Genomic DNA, 14579 nt, shown 5'->3' on the forward strand with positions numbered 1-14579 from the left:
TAATGACTGAGATGATTTACAAGAACATCCTAATATTTTAATAACATATGCTTTATTCATGTTTAGCTCCTGTTAGGTTGGTGAATGGTGAGAACTCATGTTCTGGACGAGTGGAGGTTCTTCATAATGGTGAATGGGGAACAGTGTCTCAGGATTCCTGGAACTCTACTGATGCTGCAGTGGTGTGTAAAGAGTTGGAATGTCCAACTGGTGCTGAAGCAAAAATATATTCCTTCTATGGACCTGGTGTAGGAAAAATATGGATGAATTTTGTTTCTTGTACCGGGACTGAATTGTCACTTAAGGAGTGCAGATATCGTTCATGGCCATCATACAACTATGATCATTCATTTGATGTTGGAGTCAACTGTCGAGGTAGGATAGACACTATCATGAATGGCAGTACAAATCCCAAGCTCAGACAGCTCTTGTAACTGAAACTTAATACAAAAGACAGAGACAAAAAGACCCATGATGGGGCAAACAGAAGAAACAATGGTAAATAAACAATCAACACTAGACAGGGTAGGTATATCTTAACTGAAGCCTTATTCAGACGTTAATCGACTAAGGACGTCTGTAAAAAATATATTTGAATTCCTTCTCTACGATAAAACTCATGCATTTGGATGGAGATAAATTTGTGGATGATGTGTGAGTTTATAATTCGACACACCTTGAAATGCGCTGCACATGTGGTTAGTTACATGATCATTCACATAAAATACATTAATTTATGATGAAAAAGTTTGAGAACCACTGGTATAAAGGGATGTGCAGAATGACTTTTGCATTGATCGCCTTTTAAAAACTGGACAGCGATTACATTACCACATGACCTTGGTTTTTTAAAACGGTAGGTAATTCAGCCAGGATTTTTTACACAGGTGGTTGGAGACCTATTCTGTATTCAGACGGCAATAAAATAACAGAGATGTAGATTTGGACAGCAATTATCTCCCCACAAGAAACAACCCAGCTAACAAAAGACCAACAACTCCCCGAAATTTAACACATCATTTTTCCAGCAGACCACTGACGGCAGCCGCTACTTTTCCAACAGAAATTCACTACTGGCCCACCCACTATGGAGGACTTTTTGTGCTAGTTTAAAATGAAATGAGAAATTAATTAATCAATTTAATAATTCAAACGTAAAAATGAAAATAAATCAAACACTTTTAAATGGACAAATAATAGACATATTTAAAACTGTTTCTTAAATTCTCTCTTCTCCACCATACAATATAGTTCTCATTTTTTATCTGCTTTAGAACACGTTTTATTTTGTGCCACCATACTTGCTTGTGTAACAGTTTTAAATAGGGAAAACGTGCAAGTGTATGGTGGCTTCTAAATTTATCCCTTAGTTTCGATCCTAACATTCACGACGAGCTGCACAACGATTAAGTGCACACATTGAGAAAAGAGAGATATGTAGCTGAATAACATAGTAAAATATTGAAAAAAGGTGTTGTTTTGTGGGAGGAACAGGCCATCATAACTTGTTTAACGTCTATGACTTCACTAATTATATAAATATTTTGTAAATTGTAATTTATTTCAGTGATCAATGGTACATTTTCAGCATCATTACTCTTCAGTGTCTCAGCGTCCTTCAGAGATAATAGAAACATTTCCAATTATTAATACTTTGTTAAAAAACATGTGTTAATAAATATTTCAGTAGATGTGTAGCAACGGTGGTCCACCAAGCCACTGGTAGAGTGCCACCCAAGAAACAGTGGCAGACCGACAGCATTTTTACATTGATCAGGTTGCTGAAGGGGGCCAACACTGGTCTAAAGGGCTCGTTATAGTCGTGCGTAGGTCCTATGGCATAGCCGCGACGGCGTAGGTTCTGCGTCGGTTTTCATTTACACTTTTGCGTCGTCATCTATGTCGACGTGCAAACACGCGTGCAGGCCGCTGGTGGGCAGTAACCACGCGTGTAACCACAGTAGCAGCGCGAACGCCAAAGAAGAAGAAACTTTGCAAGTTAAGCCACAAACGAAGAAGAAACAGCAACTGGTTGGGAGGACCAGCAATGATGGATTTAAATAAACAGCTACTTTTGTTGCAGTTTGAGTTAAATCACTCCTCAACTTGGCCATTCTTTGTTTTCACCATCGCAAACGGAAATACCTATGACGCAGTTTTTTTTACCTGACGGGACGCAATCACAGCGCTTGCGGTCCGCGTAGAACTGATGTGCTGTTAAAAATTTTGCGAGCTGCGCGTCAGGCTACGCAGAGCTACGCACAAGCTACGGATAGCCTAGAACCTACGCACGACTATAAATCGCCCTTTACTGTGTAAAACCGCTGACTTTCGTATAACCCAAAAAATGCTGGCAGACTGGCAGGTCATTGCTTGCAGGGGAATTACTGGCTGAATAGGGCTTAAGGCTTTGTCCAAAAACCCACACTTACGGCCTTTGCACTTAACCACTTGACCCCATACAAGACATATTTTCTGTATTTGGCCCAATTGTTCAAGTGGGCATTATTTGCATGTAGAACTACAAACATGATAGGACACAATTAGCAACTGGGAAAATGTCAGTCCATGTAGCGGCAGCAATTTACACCAAAACATTTTCCTTTTTTTTGTTTACTTTATTATACAAAAGCATTTTTAAGTTTTTCTTCTAAATAAAATGAACACTCCGAAATAAACATTGGGTGAACTTAAAGATTTACTCTTACCTGAGACTTTAATAAGCAGAATTCTTTGCACCTGTAAAAACAACTCTTTATTTTGTATAGGCTGCTTTATAAAAGTAAGCGTATGGTATTATTTAAGACAACATTACTTCAAACATACATTTGAGATTTGCAGAAATTAAATTGTAATAATGACAAACATCTACTTAAGGTATTTTTCCTCTCTCCTTTAGATATTAGACTGGTAGATGGATCTAATCAGTGTTCTGGAAGAGTGGAGATCTTATACAATGATCAATGGGGAACCGTCTGTGATGCTGGCTGGGATTTAACAGATGCTGCAGTGGTGTGTAAGAACATGGGTTGTGGGAATCCAATAGCAGCAGAGACCGGAGCTTTCTTTGGCCAGGGTTCAGGACCTGTGTGGCTGGATGATGTGAGTTGTTCTGGAAATGAGTCAACAGTGAACATGTGTCCATCATTGGAAATAGGAACAAGCACCTGCAGCCATGGACAAGATGCTGGAGTCATTTGTAACCGTGAGCTTGAAATCCTTGGGATAATTATTGTATAGTTTACCCAAAAATATAAACTCTGTCATTATTTCTTTGCTCTGAACCTTAGACCAGAAGTCTCCAACCCTGCTCCTGGTGTGCTACCGTCCTGCAGATATTCGCTCCAATCCTAATCAAACACAGCTGAAGCAGCTAATCAAGTTGTTTGATAACTACAGACAGCTGTGTTGGAGCTGGAATGGAGCTGAAGCCTGCAGGACGGCCCGTTTCAGAAAGGAGGTTAAGTGAAAACTTTAAGTTAAACCCAAGACAGCAGGGTAAGTCAAGCTTGTTTTAGAATGAAGAGGTCGGTTTCCAGGGTAACTTACTCTGTGAACCTAACCTGGTCGGGAGCAGGTTTTATTCTGTAAACTCATTGTGGTCTCCTCACCATTTTTTAAATGAGTAGTGGTGTTAGTTCATTTAGGACATTCGTTCATTTCGCACATTTTTATTACATACACTGTAAAAATAATATTTTTAGCTGTCTAATTGTGTTTTGTCAGACCTGAGCCTTTGTTTCGGAACCTTGTTTGTTTACCCCTGGTTTGTTTAGCCATATGTGAACACGGTAACACAGCGGTATAAGTGTGAAAGCAATCCGACCCAACAAACCAACAAACAGCCTATGTCATTGCTTTTTTAACCATGACATACCTGATAGCTTTTTGGTGACAGATTCTGGTAAGCACATCAACACCATTCAAAACCAAGGCACCTGTTCCATATAAAATGTATTTTAATTGCTCTTCTCCACAATAGGTACTGTACATGGTAAAATTGTTGTTCCACCTAAGTTCTAATTCCTACTTACAATCAGAGGTGTAAAAAGTACTCAAAAATTTTACTCAAGTGAAAGTACAAGTACTGAGTGTAAATTTTACTCAATTAAAAGTAAAAGTATCTGGCCAGAATTATATTTGAGTAAAAGTAAAAAAGTAGCACATTCAAATTGTACTTGAGTATTAAAAAAGTAAAAGTAACCGGAAGAAGGAAAACGAGAGATTCATGTTTAAAGGGATAGTTCACTTTAAAATTAAAATTCTATCATCATTTATTAATCTTCATGTTGTTCTCAACCTGTATTCATTTTTTTTCTGATGAACACAAAAAAATATATTTTGAGAAATGATGGTAAACACACAGCAGTAAGTGACCATTGACTTCCATAGTAGGAAAAAAATATTTTTGAAGTATTGTGATGAATGACTAAGAAAATATTTTGATAAATGATGGTAAGCACACAGTTGACGGTACCCATTAAATTCCATCATTTTTTTTTATTCCTACTATGGAAGTCTATGGTCACTTACTGCTGTGTGTTTACCATCATTTCTCAAAATATCTTCTTTTGTGTTCATCAGAAAAAAGAATTTCATACAGGTTTAGAACAACATGAGGATCAATAAATGATGACAGAATTTTAATTTTAAAGTGAACTATCCCTTTAAGCTTTCTCTAAAAACATGAAGTGAATGAACCACATACAAGGTTTTATCCTTTACAACTGTTTCTATTTAATTGTATTTCATTATCAAACTATAAGACTACTACATAATTTCCAACATGATCTCACAAAGTTCCGTGTTATAGTCACAGAATTTTTTGCTAATTTATCTGTGTCATTGTCACGGATCTCCGCATTTTTGGTGTCTGTACCACGGACTTTCTTTTACGTGTCAGTTTCACGTATTGGTTACACTGAAAAAAATTATTAATTGAATTGAATTAAGGTAAGTGGTTGCAATCAATTTATTTAAGCTACATTTAAACAAAAAAGATTAGTAAAGTAAAATAAAATATAAAACTTTTGTTTAAATGTAGCTTAAATAAATTGATTGCAACCACTTACCTTAAAAAAATTGATTAAATTCAATGAATCATTTTTTTCAGTGTACTTAATTGTTTTTCCTATTTTTAAACCATTTTCGCGTGGGTTTGGGGTTAGATTTGGGCTCTGGGTTATGGATGTCACTTTAACTATTGGTTTATACTATTTTTTCCATACTTTTAAACAATTGTCGCCTGACGTTAGGGTTAGGAGTTGGGTTTGGATGTCATTTTATGTTATAGAAAGTCGTTCTAACCCCAAACACACGGAAAAATGGTAAGAAAATAGGAAAAAACAATTGAGCAACCAATAGAGACAGAGCGCAGTTATGCAAATTTGAAAACCACGCCCACCGGGGGGGAAAGCGATCCAACCGTCTCCATTGACTTTGTATTGCGAGAAGCCGCCTCCTTGTCATTTCTGGCTTATAACAAAAAACTGAATAATGCCTAAAAGCTGCTGTGTGACAATATGTACAGCTAACAAGCCAAAGAACCCAGAAATAAGTTTTAATAAGCTGTCGAGCCATAAAACCCAGTCTTTAAGGAGAATAAAGTGGATCGCCGACTACGTTTCCCCCTAGTGGACGCAGTTCTACTAATAGGAGTACTATGAAAAGTTGCCTGTGTCCATTTCTGTGTCTTTGAACGCTCGTTTTTTGGGGTCGACAGCTTATAAAAACTTATTTACAGATTAAACTTAAAAACAGATTAATACCTAAAAGCTGCTGTGTGACAAGGTGTACATCTAACAAGCCAAAAAAACAAATACGTTTTTATAAGCTTTCAAATACGTTTTTATAGTACTCCTATTAGTAAAACTGCGTCTAATAGGGGGAAACGTAGTCGGCGATCCACTTTATTCTCCTTAAAAGCTGGGTTTTACGGCTCGTCAGCTTATAAAAACGTATTTCTGGGTTCTTTGGCTTGTTAGCTGTACATATTGTCACACAGCAGCTTTTAGGCATTATTCAGTTTTTTGTTATAAGCCAGAAATGACAAGGAGGCGGCTTCTCGCAATACAAAGTCAATGGAGACGGTTGGATCGCTTTCCCCCCGGTGGGCGTGGTTTTCAGGTTATGACGCGCTGCGCTCTGTCTCTATACGTGAAACTGACACGGAAAAGAAAGTCTGTGGTACAGACACAGAAAAATGTGGAGATCCGTGACAATGAATTTTAGTATGCAACATGCTACTCAAAATTGTAAAACCTCGAACTTAACTTAAATTTCAAGCTCTATTCAGCCTCTCACAGGAAGCCGATGCAGGATAAGGTGTATTAGACCTTGTTCACACTGTAAGTCCAAATCCGATTTTGGTGCATATCCGATAGGAATCCAATCACATTTAGAAGGGTGAACGGCTAAAAACCACATGAAATCTGTTTTTCTAATCCGTTTCAGGCTACATCCAGAGGTGGTTTGAAATCCATTTCAGTCTTACCGTCCTGATCGCATTTGTGTAGCTTTTCGGTTACGTCATGCTGTCACGTCACATAAAACAAATCAGACGTCGAGGCAGATTGTCATGCCAGCACGACGTCATTGCCATAGAAACATATAATCCGGAAAACGGCTACAGGATGCACAGATCGGATCTGAACAGTTGTGATACACAGTGTGGACAGTGAGTCTGTCAAATTAGATATGCACCAAAATTTGGACTGACAGTGTGAACAAGGTCTTAGTCTTGATAGAGAGGCTGCAAACATCAGGAAACGTGTCACACTTCATGTGTTGTCGGTTTCAAAGAAGCAAAAAATCTTCATCATTAGATGAACTGTTGGCCAATTCCTTAGTGTGGTCCAAAGGCTCCAGAATAAATAACATTTCAATTAAACTGACCATCAGCCCAATTCAATTGGTTTGACAGAGCAAGCAAAAATAGATCTCTAAAATAGAAGTACTTTTTGACAGTAAATAAAATTGTAGAGTAAAAAGTAATTTTTTTCTTTAAAAAATGTAATTAAGTAAAAGTAAAAGTACTGATTTTTAATTGTACTCAAGTAAAGTAAAAATCCCCAAAAATAATACTTAAGTACAGTAATCAAGTAAAATTACTCAAGTACTTTACACCTCTGCTTACAATAATGAAGTAATATAACCGCAGTTACAAAAACCCCCACATAATAATCCCGTAAACTTTGAGCAAAATCAGATGTACTCTGGCCAGTTAAAGGAGAGTTTACTTGCACGTGACTTCTATTAAGTCTGGTTTGTTTGGAAATACAGCTTTGTAAATGCGAATTGAACCAACATGAAACTGCAACATTATAGCCATTTAACCTCCTGTTTCGGAAATTGATTTACAGGTCTAAAAACACCCTACTAAAAATCAAATTGCCAGTGCAAGTCATTTTAACTTACTCCTTTTATATTTTTTATATATTACACAAAAATTTCAACAAAAAATTTAAAATAGTAAAAATGAAACGACTTGTAAAGCCAATTTGATATACTTAGGTGCAGAGACGTATAAAGCCTGGAATACACTGCAGGATTTTTGCACTCCTATAAGATCATTACCTTATCACAATGTGCAACATGGATAGTTTAAACTTGGGTACGACAAGCATGTAGACTGTACAATAATGACACAGAAGCTTCGGCAGCTGGATCACATGTTAGCGCAACGTCACCAGCAATGGCTAGTGGTAAACAAATACCAGTACACAGGTCGTAGCAGCAAACACAATTATTTCTGACAATGTCAGAAAACTAACTTAGGCTATCTTTGGACGCAAGACCGGGAAAACGGCCATCTTTGAACCTCTCTCACTGTACGACATAGAACCACAGATGAAGAGCCACGATGAAATCTAGACAATTGTTTCAGGATGGAAATCTTTTGTTTGGAACAACTAATAATCGTGCAGTGTATCCCGGGCTTTAGTGACTAAAATGTCATGTCCGTTTATAAATGATCCTGTAGATGATTATGTTGCATTAATTTGTAGGGAGTTACATTTATGTTGGGAGAGGATTATGAGAACCAGAAATGATTTTGTCATATCCATTCTTTCATCAGAGTCCTTGGTGTAGTGGGTTGTGCTGTGTGCAGTTGGCAGTGCTTTCTGAGTTTGAATAGCGGCTTGGCATTTGGTTTAAATAATGTCAAACATTTGTAAGGTCTGAAGCCTTTTATGCCAAAGTCTCATGCCTAATTTTATTTTTAGCTTCTCCCAAGGTCAAAAAAGCTTATTGAATTTTAAGTATATTTTTAAAACATTTTATACTTCTTTTTGACCTGGATTGCATCTGCATGAAAATTAATATGAGGTTCAACAACTTTGAGTCCTCAGTTTATTTACCCCCTATATTTTAACAGTGATGAAAATTTAAATGTATGCATTGATTCTAGCAGCAATTTCCACAACATTTTTTGTGAATATATGCTCGTAGTTGTTGTAAACTTGTAGCAGCACTTCCAGTTTTACTAGTCAACCTACTAGTCGATTGAACTAATTTATTTTAGCTGTTCTGTAACCGAAAATTTAGACTTTCCCATCTCAGAGTTCAAGTTTTAACTGAGAGTTGGTTGAACCTCCTTACTGAAACGGGCCCCTGGAGCCTTAGACCTATCTTATTAACTTGTTTGCTAACACAAATCTTTGTATGACTTTTAAACAGTTTCATTGATTTATGACATCATTTACATTTGGGCATTTAGCAGACGCTTTTATTCAAAGCCACTTGAAGCGAGGAATACAACAAATCGATTGTCTTAGGGAGTTAATAAAATAAGTACTTTCAGCCTGCAAAGTTTCAACATTTCTTACATAATTTTTTTAAATTATTTATTTTTATATAGCTCTTTTAACAATTGTTCATCGTACCAAAGCAGCTTTACATGAAATAGAAGCAAATAAAAAGAAGAAAAAAAGAACAACGCATGGCAGTTGTAACAAGTCCATGTAGTTAGGGCAAAATTAAAGGCGCTCTAAGTGAATCTGTGTGACATTACTTTTTGTTAACGTTTCAAACAAATGGAGCGTAGCTAACTCCTCCCCTCCCTTCCGTGCTTTCTTGAACGTGCCCAACCCCCACCCCCAAATCCTTCTTGTTGTTTATTGGCTGGAACACTTTGTTATCATTTCTCGTGGTAGGTTTGGCCACTTTGGCTGTGTCCCAATTCAAAGGCTGCGCCCTTCTAACGACGTATTTTAAGTCCGATTGCGTCACAGCAGCGCGACTTGAGGCTGGGAAGGACGTCCCAATTCAAAGGATGCTTAGAATGAAGCCTCAAAATGCGTCCTCATTTCTTTAAGGATAGAACGGATCCTTTACAGCCGAGGATATCCCAAGATTCATTGCGCGCCTGCAACGGCTGCATAACGACTGGATAGTCTAAACTCAACAATTAAAACCTTCATTAAATAAATGTGTATACTTATCAAAACATTTTTCTTGTCACTGTTTTAGTGTTATAAGTTATGTTTTGTGTTAATATTATTATTTTTATGATGCATATATTTCTAAGGTTGAATAATTGAATATACTGTTGAATAGTTTAATCTACATCAACGTGTCATATTTTCTAAACTAAATTAATATTTTTCTGATTTCATATTTATTTTAATAAGTCAGAAACGTTTACGCTATGTCCTGCTGACAGGCGCGTGCAGCAGGTGACGCCAATCATGGGTCGTCCGAAGGTTAGACCGTCTCATTTCAGTTCTCTTCGCGAACTTCTGAGGCTGCCACCTTGAAAGACAGAGTGCTCATCTTTATGGTCCCTTGCTTATAAGGTCGCAGCCCTTGAATTGGGACACAGCTTTTGTTTTTATTGCAGTTTGTGAAGCCTAGGCTGTCTACAGAGATCGCCTTCACACCATCACCGTCGAGAGCGTCAAAGTAGCCGGAAGTCATTAATTTTCAATAAGAGCCGACGGCGAGCAGCGGTGCGGCACGTCATGTACAATGTGAGCGTCGAGGAGAGTTGAAATCAGCTCAACTTTATGGTAATGAGCTATGACGTTGTTAGGCGGCAACCTATCGGAAGGCGGAAACCTCCGCTTAAGAGGATTCCAGAGAATGCATTCGAGCGCCAGAGCGTCCACTACACCTTTCCTATAGCGTCGTTAGTAGTGCAGCCAGGGCTTATATTGACGCTCTCGCCGGTGGCAATGTGAATGCACAGTTAGGGATCCTTGATCGAGTCCACAAGGGCATACCAGAGTCGTATTTTGGGTCAGACTTGAGTGTCACGCTGGAAATAGTGAACTCCTCCCATCCCATCCATCATCTGATTGTTCTTTCACAAGGACTTCTGGGTTGGAAAAAGTTTGTGAAGCCTGCAGCAGTGCAGGTTTCGCTAAAGTGTGCAAAGAGGGGGCTGATGAGCACACTTTAAAAATGACAGTTGGGACACCCTACAGACTAGTGGACTAGTGAGCACACGCAATTTAAGGCCACGAGACCAAAAGTGCACATTAAGTGCCTCATTTGGGACAGGATCATTGACACAAATTTTGGGAAAATGCTTTGAAATTAAAAAAAAACAACAACAATACATCGTGGGCAAATCCCTTTCTTTATTTTTGGGATTAAAATGTCCACTAATTAAACTGTTGTATAAATTTATATATTTTTTTCAATTTCTTTGCATAAATCTTTTAATGAACCTTAGTCCTGATCAAAAACTACTAAATGTTTACAAAAATCACGTGATTTTAAATCTTTAAAAGTTCATAAATGAAGTCACTGATTTGGGTGTAGAACACACACACAAAATAACTTATTTTTAATATAATAAGTGAATGTGGACTTGAATTTTTACCTTTTTAGTCTTGGGAATGTCAAAGATTAGTAACAACATTGGCTTTAAAGCATTGTTAGTTTTTGAGCAGCATTAGATTTTATGGTTTTCTCCATCATTTACTGTTCGTGGCTGATGTTTTATCCTGAACATAACCAAAGGGTAGTGAATTTGAACAATACCCAAGGGTTAAATAGGGTCTAGGGGCGCACTCATATCACCCAACCGTGCCCCAGCACAATTGTCCCCCTCACTACTCCACCAGAGGCATGCATCACACTGTACTTTAATTGATCTGGGCACGCTTTTGTCATAGGGGTGCGATTGTTTTGAAGAAAACAGGAAGTAAAGCGCTCTTTTAACACTGGAACCCATTGTGATGTTAAGTCTGTTTTTTTTAATATTCTAAGTCTTTGGTGCACAATGGCACTTGGCACACAGCCCTCTCACATGCCTATAATATTGCTCAGACATTTACAGTAACCCTGCTGCACGCATCAGAAGGGGGCAGTTTGGTTTAAATAGTTTGAGCATGCCCTTAGATGGAGTATTTGAAGCTACATGGAGTCATTTATTATTAAGTTTTGTAATAAATATCTCTTTCACATACTCTCCTCACTTTTTCACTGACCGCAAAGTTCTGGAAAGGGTAGATTTTAAGAGTTCAAATGAAAAACCCTTGGATGCAAAACCCTAAGTCAATGGTCACCAACCCTGTTCCTGGAGATCTAACCTACTGCATACTTTAGATCCAACCCTGCTTCAGCACACTTGCTCTATTTTTTAGGTATTGGTGAAAAGCTTAATTAGCAGGATCAGGTGTGTTTGATTCGGGTTAGACTCTGCAGGAAAGTAGGGTTGCGTCTGAAATCGCATACTGTGACAGTAATTTCTGAGTTAGATGAAGTTCCTTCTCATCGACTGTTAAAACAGTACACTCCCTGACAAAAGTCTTGTCGCTTGTGTACAAATTGACCTAAAGTGCCACTAAAATATATTTCTAATCAAGATTTGTTTTCAAGAAATGGCTCATTTTAATCCCAACAGCTTTTGTAATAATGTTTCAGTGCAAAACAAAACTGTCAAAAAGTATTCCAATACTCACAGCTTGGTAAAGCCCACTGAGTCAATTTTTGCAAAGACATAAGTCTTGTCGCCTTGTCATATAAGGTTCATCTGTGACTAATAATGGATCAATTAGGTCTCAGGTGTGTATAAAAAGAACCACAGTACACTAGACCTTCACATCAACTGCAACTAGACCTCTGCAAACATGCCTAAGATTCACCCTGACTAAAGTTTTGATTATCAAGAGGCTGAAGACCAGATCCAATGCTGATGTGGCAGACACCTTCAATTTATATCTTAGCATCAAGTACAGAGGATAAAAAAGGATTTTTTTGACAACCCCAGGTCAGGCAGACCAAGCAAGACAACTGCTCGAGGGGACGGTTTGTTGGCTTGAACATCCAAGGTCAGCCCATTTTCCATTGCAGCAGAGCTCCACAAGACCTGGTCACCTGAAGTCCTTGTGTCAACCAGAACAGTTTGTCGGATTTTGTCTCGAAATGGCCTCCATGGTTGAACCAGTGCCCAGAAGCCAGCCATAAACAAAAGACAATTGAAAAACCATGTGGCATTTGCCAAGGCCCACAGCCTGCTAAAAGGATGGACGCTGGAAAAGCAAAAGGTGGATTTTTCAGATTAATCTTCTGTTGAATTACACCACAGTCACCTCAAATATTGCAGGAGACCTACTGGAGCCCGCATGGATACGAGATTCACCCAGAAAACAGTGAAGTTGTGGTGGCGGAAAAATAATGGTCTGTTACATCCAGTATGGGGGTGTGCAAGAGACCCAACATCAATAGTCTAAAATACCAAGAAATCTTAGCTACCTCTTGTATTCCCAACCATAAAAGAGGCCAAATTCTGCAGCAGGATGGTGGTCCATCCCATACTTCCATCTCCACATTAAAGTTCCTCAAGTCGAAGAAGATCAAGATGCTCCAGGATTGGCCAGCCCAGTCACCAGACATGAACATCATTGAGCATATGTGGGGTAGGATGAAAGAGGAAGCATGGAAGATGAATCCAAAGAATATTGATGAACTCTGGGACGCCTGCAAGACTGCTTTCTTTGCTATTCCTGATGACTTCATATATACATTGTATGAATCCTTGCCAAACCACATGGATGCAGTTCTTTAAGCTCATGGAAGTCATACAAGATATTACATTTGGATCTCACAGGACCACTACTTAATTTGCTTAAATATTTTTGTATTTGCATTAAATTTGTTCAATTTCTGTATAGGCGACAAAACTTTTGTCTTGCCAAAATTTGACCTCTCTGAAACTAATTCATTTCTATGCATTAAACATCATTTGGGAGGGTTTTAGCTTTTTATATGAGATATTACTAACACCAATTGTTTAAAGGGGGGGTTTAATGGTATTTCAAGCATTCTGACTTATTAACACAGTTATAGAGTTGTTTCCTCATGCTAAACGTAGGCAAAGTGTCAAAAATGCAGTTGGGCGTGTTTCAGAGTATTCCTGTGCCGAATGCACTTCGCCAGGGTTCGTACAAGTTTCGGCTAATTTTTTTCGATTACGGTTCTAACTGACGTTTCAGGGGTTTTCGATACGTATCACTTCTTTATATGGGCTTCCGCCGGAAAACTTCCCCCGGAAAACCCCGCCCAGCCGTCAGTCAGCGGGAGACGCTAGAGCTTGCTAACAACTTACGCCACTCAGCTTTGTTTAATTTCAAAAGTCAACAATGGCACAACAAGAAGTGTGTTTTTGGATGTAAGGAGAAGACATCCAGCCTCATGGAAACAATGGATAGTTTATTATCCGGATTAGCAGCGGAGTTTTGCGTGTGTGTTTGATGCGGTGGATTTTCAGAACCGGGTCATGACGAGTTACACGTGGTAAGTAAGACTTCTGTCTTATGTTGGAAATAGGCGCGTGTATATTAGATAAATGACACGAACATGCAGTGAATCATACGTTATACGTGTTGTATAGTGTTGCATGACTCGTACTCGCTCCTCCCGTGTTATAACTCCTCCTTCTTCATTTTTTCGTACGTTATCGGAAAGATTCGTTAAAGCTAATATTTCTTTTATAAATCTGATTAAACTAAAGACTCTTCAGAGATATAAAGGATGTCATACTACTCTATAGGTACTCCAGATTGATATCAGAAATGCAGAAACAGCGTGTGTTACGTGAGCTTTAATCAAAAGTCAGGTTAATAGCAGGTGTTTCTACAAAATAGATAGACAAGACTTTTTTGTCAGGGAGTGTATGTACTATATAGTATGAATATGGATAGTATGATTGAATTCAGACATACTATATCTGCCATGTTTATACATCACGTGACATAAGTCATCATAACATCAAGTTAGTCATTAACTGGAATGACGTTAAACGAATGCAATTTAAACACAAGGGACAGCTGTTTAATATATGTATTTGCATTTGAATAGAGCCACGTTACTGCTTTTGGGCACTTTTGAATAAAACAGCGCCCGTCCGTCATCTTCTTTGCTGGATAACTTCGGGATCTTGACAGAAGGAATGTCATCGGGGTACTTTTTTGCCTGCTGATTTTGAATACTATGAATTTGGACACACTACTCGCCTCACCTACTGCATTTCACCTACTATATAGTAGTGTTGTCACAATACCAAAATCAAAGTTTCGGTGCAGATACCAAGTGAAGAATTGCGATTCCCGATCCTTTGGGTAGTGACA

The 14579-nt window shown here is 38.3% G+C and overlaps 1 long non-coding RNA gene across 1 annotated transcript in view; it reads right to left on the reverse strand.

The window, feature by feature from the left end:
- The window catches only part of LOC141351464 (uncharacterized), a 461703-nt gene that overhangs the window by 444199 nt on the left and 2925 nt on the right, over positions 1 to 14579 (reverse strand). The window lies entirely within an intron of this gene.

This window comes from Misgurnus anguillicaudatus, chromosome 1, assembly GCF_027580225.2.
Source record: "Misgurnus anguillicaudatus chromosome 1, ASM2758022v2, whole genome shotgun sequence".
Lineage (NCBI taxonomy): Eukaryota > Metazoa > Chordata > Actinopteri > Cypriniformes > Cobitidae > Misgurnus > Misgurnus anguillicaudatus.